The sequence below is a fragment of the Fukomys damarensis genome, unplaced genomic scaffold (assembly GCF_012274545.1).
Source record: "Fukomys damarensis isolate Sample0158 unplaced genomic scaffold, DMR_v1.0_HiC HiC_scaffold_15, whole genome shotgun sequence".
Lineage (NCBI taxonomy): Eukaryota > Metazoa > Chordata > Mammalia > Rodentia > Bathyergidae > Fukomys > Fukomys damarensis.
The window spans coordinates 43,448,629-43,461,184 of record NW_022900927.1 but is presented as its reverse complement, the minus strand read 5'-3'; the positions used below and the strand labels follow the sequence as shown (position 1 = coordinate 43,461,184).

Sequence of the window (12,556 nt, the reverse complement as noted above, 5' to 3'; positions counted from 1 at the left end):
TAAAAGGAAGTAATAGTAATGTCAAAATTGTCGCTGCTTGCCAGTACTGCACTGTACGTTGTCCTTGCCTGTGAAACTCCTAAGCAAGAAGATGGAGAAGTGGAACCTCACATTTTGGCCACAGAACTAGAAGCTACAGGGAGCCTCAAATGTGAGCCTTTCAGAAATTCAAAAGGTCAGTGCGCCTAAAGAAACAAAGGCAAGAGTTTTTAAAAAGCCCTAACATATTCTGCAAGTGTGAGTATCAGCAGCTCAAAACAGAAATATGCCTGAAGAAACACAGAAAGTTGAGAAAGTTAAGGAATCCCTAAAACACTGTGTGACTGAGAGTTTGTCCGAAGGGCAAAATGGAGATGTGCCTGAAGAAAAGGTGGAAAATGCAAAAGTTCAAAAGTTCCCCCATAAATCCACCACATTAACCAAAAAAGAAGCAGCAATATAGTCTCTCAATTCAGAATCAAAAGAGAAAAATGATGAATCATGCTGAGCCTGATATTAAAAAAAAACAAACAAAAACTAAAGAAAACATGGAGACTCTGAGCCAACAGAAGAGAGCATGGGAACATCAGACAGTGAGAAAGGTGACACCAGCGTACCCTGCCCCCGTGACTGACAGGAGTATTTGAGAACACACTTTCGTTTCTCTAACTAATCTTGTTAATGAAAATAGTCTGAAGGCAAGGGGAGGGGGTTTTACAAACATGAAAGATGCAACATAAAAGTATTAGACCGCTTCTGGAAGTGGTGATCGTGTAGCAACTTCAAAAACAGGTAATGGCCAAACCCTTGCGCCTCTCAGCCTTGTAAATGAATGCACTGTGAAGTGAAGTCATCTCCAGGAATGGAACACGAGCCCTTACCTCTGTCACCTACTAGAGAGGTGGCCGTGAAGACCTTTGGTGCTCTTAAGGAGCTGATGACTTACCATGTTCACACATTCGGGTGGATCATGGGCATGGGCGACAGTAACAGATCTGCCAAAGCACAGAAACTTGCTAAAGGGATCAACGTCACCGTGACCACACCAGTCCAGCTCCTAGAACAAATGCAAAACACACTAGAGTTTATATATAAAAACTTACAGTATCTGGCTATCAGTAAGGCTGATCATATCTTAGACATTGGGTTTGGAGAGAAATTAAAGCAAATTATTAAACTTCTGCCCACACAAAGGCAGGCGATTTTTTTTTTTTTTTTTCTGCCACACAAACCTGAAAATTTGAAGAGCTGTCAAGGATTTCTTCAAATTTTTTTTTTTTTTTTTTTTTACCAGGGATCAAACTCGGGTCCTTGTGCTTGTGAGGCAGGCAGCAGAACCACTGAGCTAAATCCCCGGCCCAAGGATTTCTTTGAAAAAGGAGCCATTGTGTGTTGGTGTGGGTGATGACAAAGTTAATGCTACAGTGGTTGATCGAGAACATAAACGTGTGGTTTGTCCTTCTGAAGAGATTTCTTCTTCTCTTTACATTTCTTAAGAAGTAAAAGAAGAAACTCGGGGTCTTTTCATCCTCTAAATCCATGAAATACCACTATGCATTGCTGACCTACATTGATTTTCCTGTCTTGACCATTCATGGAAAGCACAAGCAACATAAGCATACAACAACATTCTTCCAGCTCTGCAGTCAGATTCTGGATATTGTTGTGTACAGAGGTGGCACCAAGAGGGCTGGATATTTCTGAAATATACTGGACTGTTGAGTACAACCCTCAGAAATTCATCACGTGGGTAGAACAGCCAGATGCCTAAACAGCAGAGGACATGCCATGCTCATTTTGCATCTGGAAGAGTTGGCTTTCCTTCATTACTTGAAGCAATCCAAGGTTCTATTAAATGAATATTACTTTTCCTGTTCTAAAATTTACTCACAGGCTTCAAATTGAGTGTCTAAACCAATAATAGTGTCAGAAACAGGGCAGATGAGCTATCCTGAGAGAACTGTCCAGAAAAGACAACAGAGCCCTAAGTAACATGTACTATAACTATGTATTTATCTCATTACTTTTAATAGATTTTATTCACCACACTAGACACAAGTTTCTCAATTCTTCTATGTCCACTGAAAGAAGACATAATAACTTCCAAGACAAAACAGTTGGCTTTGAGGTTCATGAGAAAGATGCCCTATTAGGAAAACACTTAGAAAAATCTATTAAACAGTATCCTCCAAGTTAGCCAGGGGTCACTGCCAAAATAAAGTTATTTATTACCTCCCAAAGTAACTCACATTTTTCCAGGGCAAACTTACTACACCGTTTGCTCCATTCTTTCTAACTGCATACTTTCGTGGCTATGGCTCTTGTGGCTAACATGATGTAAACTGGTTGGAAACATTAAATGCCTTGAGTAGTTGATTTTTATCATGTTCATATCTTAATTTTCCAGAATAGTAACTCTGAGATCCCTCAAAATTAGCACCATTTAGATAATGAAATACAGACATATTTCTGGTTGGCCTATATTTGGACAACTTGTCTTCCAAGGATACTAGTTTCATTATGTTCACTTCTACAAAAAATTAGACAATAATTTTTCAAAAGATATTTCATAGAGCCAAAAGTTATTGCTTAGTCAACAAAAACAAAAAGTACAGTAGGATGTATTAAACATTTATATTGTGGAAATGCATTCTCTTTATTAGGATTTAAAAAGGTTTATCAGGATTATTAGAGCTCCTGAGTGAATAAAGTCTATTTTCAATTGCTCAGGCTCTTTCCTCTCTCTTCCCCTGTCCTCAGAAGATGCTAAACTCTGACCTTTCCTGCTGTTGATCTTTTGAGAACAAAGAAAGCAGGGTTCATCAGATAAGGTAATGTGTGGTACAGGAGTAAAGATAGCACTTCATGATTGTCTCATAGCTTACCTAGAAAAAAATAAAATATTAAAAGATAGAAGATCAGATAATGACATTTTTAAAATACAGAAATTCTTGACCTAATTAGCATTCCTTGAAAAATTAAGTTATAAATTTACCAACTGAAACTTTTGAAACATTAAAATTATAAGATTAGATTACCCCAAATCAATACCTAGCTCTTTGCTTTTATTTAGGTCCTCAATATTTCTAATTTAATAAAAGTGATTTTATTTATTACCATGCTCCAATTCTTCCTGGAGCTTCCAAAAATCAAATGGGATTGTATCACTCTCAGTTTAAAAAGAAAAAAAAAAAACCCACTTTGGTACTCTTTCCAAAGATGAAATCCAAAACTTTAGCCTATTACATTGCCACTTCACAATCCAATGGCGGCCCCGTATTTGGACAGTCTGCACATTCCCAACACTCACAAAGTCACATTCTTCACTCCATTATGGCTGAATCGTTCACCATTTGCTGGAAAAATTGTTTTCCCAGTTGCTGACTGTTACCAATGAAAAGAATCGGCTGAGAACAGAGATAGTCACCTCAGCTATAAACTTTGAAGGAGTGCTAAAAAATCTCAAGAATCAATGCAATATTTTAGGAAATCTGGTGTGATAGGCTGAAAGTTTAAATGAGGACCAAAATGTATAATAGATAATGTGAAATAGAAAGAAAAGGTCCAAAGAGGAAGGGGAAGAGGAAGTGGGGGAGATAGGGGAAAGGAAAAATTATGAGAAAAGGAAAACATGGAAACAAAGTCTTTGTAAATAGGGAGGGGTGGAGCAGGCAAAGGGACAGGGGAATGGGGAAAAAAACTAAGAACCAAGATACATCATGTAAAGATACAAATTCCCACCGGGCGAGGTGGCATATGCCTGTAATCGCAGCACTTGGGAGGCTGAGGCAAGAGGATCGCTGTGAGTTCCAGACCAGCCTGGGCTACGTAGTGAGTTCCAGGTCAGTCTCAACTACATAGTGAGACCCAGTCTCAAAAAAACAAACAAACAAACAAAAAGATGCAAATTCCCAGTGATGAATGTCATCATATTGTATACCTAATATGTACCAATAAACTAAATGTATAAAAAATATTTTAAGAAATCAAAACCAATGGGGAAAAAAACTCATAAAAAGAAATCATTGACTTTTTAAATGAAAACAGTAGCAATCATCCCTACCTGAAATTCATTCCACTTAGGCAAATCTTACTTATATTTAAAGATTAACTTAAATGTCACCTCTTTAAGGGAACTTTCCTACATTCCCAGAGCACAGCATTTTTTCTGCCCTCTTATTCTGCCATTAAAAATCTTCTCCAATTTGCGTTGAACTTATCCATTCACTGACTTGCTTTTTGCTCTAAACTGTGAAAACTTTTAGAGCATTTCAGTGTCTGAGTGGTTCATATATATTATGAGTTGCACGAGTATATGTTGTATGAATAGGTAGGTTACCATAAATACAGTGCTTACCATGGTTTGGCTAAGTATCCCCCGAAAAGTCTAAGTGTTACTCCATTCCAGGGTGGAGCTATTAGGAGGTGGTTGAACACTTCAGTGAGGTCTAGTGTAAAATCTTTAGGATCACTGGATGTGTGCTGTTGAATGGGATTGTGTCTCTTCCTCTTTCTCTCTTGCTCCCTAATTCATAGGGTCAGCAGTTTACCCTGCTACATGTCCCTGTCATGATTTACTAACTCACTGGAGGTCCCAAGCAATGGGCTCCCCAATCTTGAACTGGAACCTACAAAACTGCAAGCTAAAATAATCTTGTTTTCTTTATAAGTGAATTATGAGGTCTGATTAAAATCTACAGTAAATGTTGAAATTTTAAGAAACTTATTAGAGTAAAAGATGCAATGCTGTTAGTCACCCTCAAACTACCGTCCCACTTTGCTTTGACCACACTTTCCCCATCGTTCTTGCCATTTCCTAACGCAGTTCTGTAATCCTCTTTCTCGAATGTCTTTAGCTATGCTCTGCCAGCTTCTTCACTGTCCTGAATCATTTCAAAATGTTGATCTTTCATGGTCACTTTGACTTGCCATAAGACCCAGAAGCCCCTCGGTGTCAGACCCCATGAGTAAGGTGAATGAGGACACTCCACATTTTGATGAGCCTGCCTTTCCCCTCGATGGCAGGCAGCAACAGAGTTCAGCACAGCTTTGATCATACCTTGTAAAGACGCAAAAGAAGACTTCCAAAACTGCAGAAAGTATTGCGAACGATGGGATGGGTGTATTTCGAGGGAAACTAATGCAATGAATTAAAATTCACTATATATTTTGATCAACCCTTGTATCTCAGATTTTATCCAAAGATGACTAACATGGTAAGGTACGAAATTGGGAATCAGGAACAGAAATTCCAATTCTACCTTCACACTTACATTGTATCAATTTGATGATGATGAGTAAATCTGTGAGCCTCAGTTTCTCTATCTTTGGAATGAGAATAACTCTTCCTTCACACATCTTTTGAAAGACAGGTATTTATTAGTTTTTACAAAGGGGGGATCAATGGAGTAAACATTTATTCATTCGTCTGAAATGAAGACGGTAAAGAGAGAGAAACAAACAATGTGGCTTACTCAGCAGAAATAAATATATCTTTAAAAATAGACTCCGGAAAAATCATCAGGTACACTGTTTAGGGAACTGCCGGTGATTCAGCATGACTTCATGTAAACAGAGACTGACCATCAAGGGGCGAGAACGGAAGCAAAGTAAGGAGAGCTTAGACATCTGTCTGATATTCCATCTAAAGTCTCATAACTTCACCTATGGCAAAACTGGGCTAACCTAGAATTAACTAACAAGAACTAACAAATTAACTACCGAGCTAAACTGCGATTTTTCTACAGAGAAAATATGAAGAAAACTAGGCCATTACACATTCAATTTTATGCACTATTGTCAATTTCAAGTGCACCACAGAATGAAATTGGGGAAAAGGCAAATTAGGAATAGAAAGAAAGAAATTCTTGAAATATCAGGGAAGTAGAATATATAAGACCTGGCAACACATAGCAAGGGGGCGAGGAGGTTACTAAGAGTGAGTTGTCTAGGTTAGAAGTACAAGGCATGTAGAAGCAAAATGCATGAATGAAAATACCAGCAATTTCAAGTTTAAAAATAGAAAGGGGCATCAAATTGTATGACCTTAGTGTGAGTCTCTTTCTAAAAAAAAACAGTACTATAGTTTTGTCCAAACATTGCTTAGCTATCACATGTTATCTTTCTTGACCACCTGTATATAGCAATTAGAAAGAAAGGAAAGAAGGAAGGGAGGATGAGGGAAAAGAAGGAGGAAAGAAGGAAGGAGGGAAGGAAGGAAGGAAGGAAGGAAGGAAGGAAGGAAGGAAGGAAGGAAGGAGGGAGGGAGGGAGGCAAGGGAAAGGCTGAGAGGGTAGGAGGAAGAAAAGAAAGTAAGTGAAAAGGAGGAGTGAAGAAAGAAGAAAAAAAGCTACTATACTATATAACACCCACCATCCATCTTTAATAGCTCATAAATGACATGCAGCATGGGTAAAAGTCATTCTTCAAAAAATGTATGAAAATAACTTTTTAAAAATAAGATTTCACTAACTCAGCAAAGGCTGCATGAGAAAGTTTACTGTCACCATTTGACTCATAGTTCAGCGCTGGCTTTGAGTTTTTGTTTGGTTTGCTTTTTTTTTTGGTACTGGGCATCGGACGACTCAGGTCCTTGCACTTATGAGGCAGGCAGAGGAACCACTGAGCTAAATCCCTGGTCAATGCTGGCTTTGAGGAAAGAAGAGGCACCAGTCAGGGTCCTGACCACACAGATGGTGCAGAGGGAACCACCGAAGCTCGCGTGAAGGGACCATCTACAGAGGTAGGGGTAGAACCAAGGAAAACCGACAAGTACTGACCAAGTGCCTTAGGACCAAAGACAAGAGACACGTGACCACGTCCAGCCTTTAAAGGGCAAGAGAGGGAATGGTGACCAGAATTTAGAGAATGCACTGCCTTTGCTGGATGGAAATTGTGACTTTGAAATCAGCCACTGCCAATCACTAAGCCTGCAGGGCAGGAACCAGACCCTCCCCCCAGCCTCTGCCGCCTGCGGATGCATCCCTTTAACACAAGTGGAAACCAGAAGACAGCTGAACTCAGCTGAGGTTGTTCCTAGAGATCAACCTGTGGCCTAGAGAAGGGTGCATACTACATGGGAGAATAGGAATTATAGGAATGGGGTGGGTAAAATATCTAGGTTTCTGATGGCAGAAACTCTTTTCGCTCATTTCTGTACAAACATCCCACCAACACTAGCTCACCTCTACTCATACCACATACACTGTTTTGTACACAGTTGGTCCTTAGCTAGTGCTTAATGAATAAAGAACATGAAGGTGTATGTTTCATAGCTAGGGTTAGAATAAGCAAAAGAATGGAGAGAAGCAATGCACAACTGATCTCAGCCTCCTTTCATCCTATTTCCAGTTTTACAAATCTCTAAAGAATCCTAAAACAGGAAGCCGGGGGTGATGGTGCACACCTGTAATTCCAAACTCAGGAGACTGAGGCAGGAGGATCGCTGTGAGTTCAAGACCAGCCTGGGCTACATAGCGAGTTCCAGGTCAGTCTCAACTACATAGTGAGATGCTGTCTCAAAAAATAAATAATACATAAAATAAAATAAACATGAATCCTAAAAGATAAAATGCCAGAAAAAATTGAAATAGGAAAATATATTTCATCTTTTTAAGGGCCTGGGTTTCGAAACTCCCACACAAAGGGAAAGCTCTATCATGAGATAATTTTCTAAATGTATTCAAGATCACTTTCATTTTTACAATATGCCAGTACCTCTCCACTCTTGCAATGCCCTCTCTAATTTTTCATTCATTTTCATTGAATATCTTCTTCATGATAAGAAAATTTTCCTTTTTTCCTATTCTATATTAATAAACAACATTATTGTGCATGTATTTACTTCCTTTTACATTGTTCTTCCTTTAAAGTGTGCTCACACTGAAATAGTACACTGAAGGAGAAAAACAAAGGAATCTAACTTAAATTCAATATGTATCACAATTGTTTTGTAAATGATGTCTTTATTCTTCGCAATTAGTCACCAATACAGATACTGTTAATCAAATAATTAATATCATTAATATCTGTAAATAGATGAAGAAACTGAGGACAACTAACTTTTACAAAGCTACACAGTAAAGCCAAGATTTCATGTACCATATTCTTGGGAGAGGAAAGAACACATCTCACAAATTCTCCCTTCTGTCTCCAAATTCCCACCTTTCATCACTTGCAGTGGATTAACGGCCTTGCATTGTCATAACCCCCTCCAAGTCCAGGGCCTTAGTTCTGTGACTTCACAATCCCTCCCATTGAAGGGTGAACATTTTCCACCTGTTCACTTTGAGCTCATCCCTTTGGCTTCACCAATAGAATATTAACCACATAATCTAACCAAGAGCTTATGAAATGCTTGTGACAGGTGGGCTTGCTCTTAGCTTCTCTGTCATTGCCACGAGAGCATATTCATGCTGATTCAGTGATCCCAGGAGAAGAACGAGACACACAGAGAACAAAGATTAAAATTACCCCAGCCAATCCCAGCCGAGATCAGCTGACACCCAGACCCATGAGCAAGCCCTGATAGTCTTCACAGGATGACTCCATCAAGCCCTGCAGAGAACTGCCAGCCCTACACTGACCTACAGATCTAAATGATTGCTGTTTAGGACACAGCAGCAACACAAACTTTAAATTCAAAATGCCTGCTCTTTCACTGTACTGCGTTATTCTTAGACTTGATACTAACTTGTCCAATGAACTCAGAAACATTGGTCTCATAAAAACTATTCTGCATTGCAAGAGGAGAGACTAAATTTCTCCTACACTGGTATATAAAGCCTCTAGGGCAGTGATGACAAACCTTTCAGAGCTTTCAGTGATACAAACAGCCCACTGAGGCACAGTTGCCATAGGTTCGCCACCACTACTGTAGGACATAATATTCTATTATTTTACGTTTAACCTTAGATTTTCATCACTCCATTATTTGTTTTCTCTTCCTCACTCTTTTCTCCAAATAATGCAATTGTATATAATAGAAACTCATAAACTCTGTGTTCATTGATTTATTCATTTGCATGACTTACCATATAGGACAAAACCCTGTCTTCAGAAATTTACACTGAATAAATGAAAGTTAAACTAAATAAAATTATCTTAAATTTTTTTCCATAACTAAATCACTTTTTTTACATATAAGTAGACAATTATAATACATCCAGGTGCTTTTTCTGATGAAAGTTTTGTGTTTTTTTGGTTTATTGTTTTTATTGCTGGAGAGGAAACCCTCATGTAGGGTGGGTAAAACTATCCCCGAGCTACATCCTCAGCCCTAAGGATTATCTTTGTTCTAATATTAAAGTGGAACTCATGAATAAATAATCATTATTCAACTAGTAATCAGTTTTCAAGCTCTTTCAAGAGCTTCCTATGCCAGTCTACAATCTAGAAGCCCATCACACGTGATCACCAGCGAGCTCTCCCAGTCCTGCAGATACTCAGCAGCCACTCTGCATGCTGTGGGGGCCCAGAGATGCATAAGTCATGGAATGAGCACCACAAGGCACATTGAATTCCTAACCCAAGTATTTCAGTACGTGACTTTATTTACATTTAAGGTCTGTACAGAGCTGATGAGTTGAAATGAGACCATCAAATGGATCCTGACGCAATAGGCTGGTGTCTTCATAAAACAGGAAATTTGGACACAGAGATGGATATAGGTACAGAGGAAAGACAATGTGAAAAGACATAGGGAGATAATAGCAATTTACAAGCCAAGGGGAGAGGCCTACAATAGGTCTTACCTGCTCACCACCAACCCTACTGACATCTTGCCTCCATACCTCTAGCCTCCAAAGCTGAGATGATACATTTCTGTTGTATAAGCCACTAGTCTGTGAAGGGTTCTTACAGTTGCTCCAGCAAACTGATACAGGGTCCTTGTGCACACTTCCCAAAGCTAATCTCACTGTAGCCACAAAGAGACCCACATGACAAAAAGGAAGTAGTTGTAAATTTGAAAACAAGTAAGACACAGCCTCTATAATTAGAGCAGCACATCTATCTGTCTTATGACAGTGCAGTTTCAGCGGTAGTTGAGCCATGATAAAAATATGTCTGTGGCTTTGGGACTGACATTGCATAAAGGAAGGAGATAAATGTCTATTTAATAAACTACTTTTGAAGAATAAGAATTTTCCTATCACCTTAGAATGGTATTTCCAAACGCATCGTAAGAGTCAAAAATTTTAAATCACTCCAGAATTTCTTTACATAACCATGTATTCGTTCAGCTTGTAATTCTGGAAATGTGACATATAGGCTGAGGAAGTGAATTGTTAATATGAAAATAGAGATTTCTGTTCTTAGTTATAGGAATTTATTTAAATTCAGCATTGGCAAGAGTTTTGTTTTGAAGAGCTTTACCAAAGCAAATTTATCAGTTCTGGAGTCAGATCCATATGCTAATTTCAAATGAAGAAAGTACTTGAAATTGCTTTTCTCACAACCTCCTGAATCCATAACTGACTTTAGGAAAGCAGACATTTATTTGTTCCCTTCATAAACACTCCATCAGTTCCATATGGCTTTCATAGTTGAGTCCGTCAATATGTTCTAACTTAAAGATATGATTTTCCCACAAAACTTACTCCTCCCTCTGCCTTACTCATTTGCTCTGATACTGTAGTATTTTCTTTTAATTGCCCAGAAAAGAATTTAATTCTCAACATACCCATCACTTTCCCCATCTCTAACCAATTATCACATTCTATAGATTCTATAGTTATATTTTATTTGCCATGCCGTTGCCTCATTTCAATTTCACTTGCCCATCCTATTAAAGCAGCCTGTTAAATGTATTCTATCTCCAAACATTTCCCCCAGCTACCTAGTTTAATGTTCCCTTAACATAATGACATTTGAATTATTCTAAAGATTCTTTGAAAGTTTTCCATTTCCTAACAATAATGTGATGGTTAATTATCAACTTGATTGGCCTATGAACCACCTAAGGTACTAGTAAAGCACACTTTTGGGTGTGTCTGAATGGGTATTAAAGGCCTGACCTTGGCCCATTCTCTCTGGCCTGGTTCCTCTGCTCTGCTTCCCAGCTGCCATGAACTACGCAGCTCTGTTTCACCACACCCATCTCCCATAATATTCCTGCCTTGGAGTCAACTGACTATGGACGAATCCTTTAAAACTGTGAGCCATGGAGACTGGATAAAGAAGATGTGGTTTTTCTATAAAATGGAATACTACTCAGCCATAAATAATGTGAAATTAGAGTCATTCATAGGAAAATGGATGCTACTCCTAAGTGAAATAAATAAGTTACACATGTGTAAATACCAAATAGTTTCTCTGGTGTGAAAAACTATAATCATAAATAAGATCCTAATGGTATAATTGACAGTGTGAAATGGGAAGAAAAGGGCTAAAGGTGTAGGGGAAGAGGGAAAGGTAGGGGAAAAGAAATAAGGGGAAAGAAAAAAATATGAGAAAATGAAAAAATGGAAATAAAGTATTTGTAACTAGGGAAGGGAGGAGTGGGTGAAGGGAGGGCAGGGACAAGGGGAAAAAATGAGAACCAGGACCTGTCACGTAAAGGTACAAGATCCCAATGATGAATGTAACTGTACTATATACCTAAAATGTACCAATAAACTCAATGAGAGAAAAAAACTGTGAGCCAAATAAATGTCATCTTCTATGGATGTCAGAAAATTTTCCCTAGCAATGGGAAAGCTGACTGGTACAAATAATATTTACTATTTAATTATTTTTAATGATTTATATCATTGTTACTCTCTTTTCTTTATCTCTCCTTGTTCCTATTTACTATTTTCCACAGGTATCTCATTTTGCCTTTTTTGACTAATTTTACTATTTTTTATGTTTTTCTTTATAGTTTTCTTTTTACTCAGAATGCCCTTACCTTCTATCTCTACCATGCTATGAATTCTGCAAGATCATTTCAAAGATAACATTTTCTTTTACAGAAATATGATGAAACTGCATAATCCCTCAGGTCTAATGGATTTCTGAATTCATTAGTTTATAAGTGGAAATTCCATTTATCATTTTTTAAAATGCCCCAGTGAAGTCTGCTTAATATCTTGAGATCAAAGATATAAATTTTCTGCAATAAAACTTATAAATGAAATCACTCTAGAAGCTATGTGTAAATGCCATAGGTAGCTTCAAATCATTTCAAGTCAAAATTTGCTATCAAATGAGTTTTTCACACATTTAGCTTTCAAACATTTAGTTTTCAGAACTTTTTAGACTTTGAAATTATGAAAAGGGATTTATGAGCCTATGATATTGTTAATACATATTTATAGACTTACTAATATCTACTTCCTTTGCACTACTTGTCTATATCCATTATATAAGAAGAAACTTTTACTACCAGGTATATATCAAATAATACATATATGTGCATCAATAAAGAATCCACCAGGAAAGCCACACCACTTCTGGAGTTCCGGGAACTGGTCATCCAAATGACTAGAGCAACTGAGAGTGAAACAGGTAACAGTGAAGCGAGCCATGGAGCTTCAATGCAGGAAGCCTCTGCCATCCTTAGGATGTAGAGAATTTAAAAAGAACCAATGGTATAGGA

At 38.0% G+C, this 12,556-nt stretch overlaps 1 protein-coding gene and 1 pseudogene across 1 annotated transcript in view; one reads left to right on the top strand and one right to left on the bottom strand.

The window, feature by feature from the left end:
• The window catches only part of Otogl (otogelin like), a 175,203-nt gene extending 174,225 nt beyond the window's left edge, over positions 1-978 (bottom strand). The window contains exon 1 of the mRNA XM_010643722.3: positions 926-978. The gene's annotated coding sequence lies outside the window, so the exon portion shown is untranslated. The remainder of the gene's footprint in view (positions 1-925) is intronic.
• LOC104875958 lies at positions 19-1,884 on the top strand (annotated as a pseudogene).
• The last annotated feature ends 10,672 nt before the right edge of the window (positions 1,885-12,556 follow it).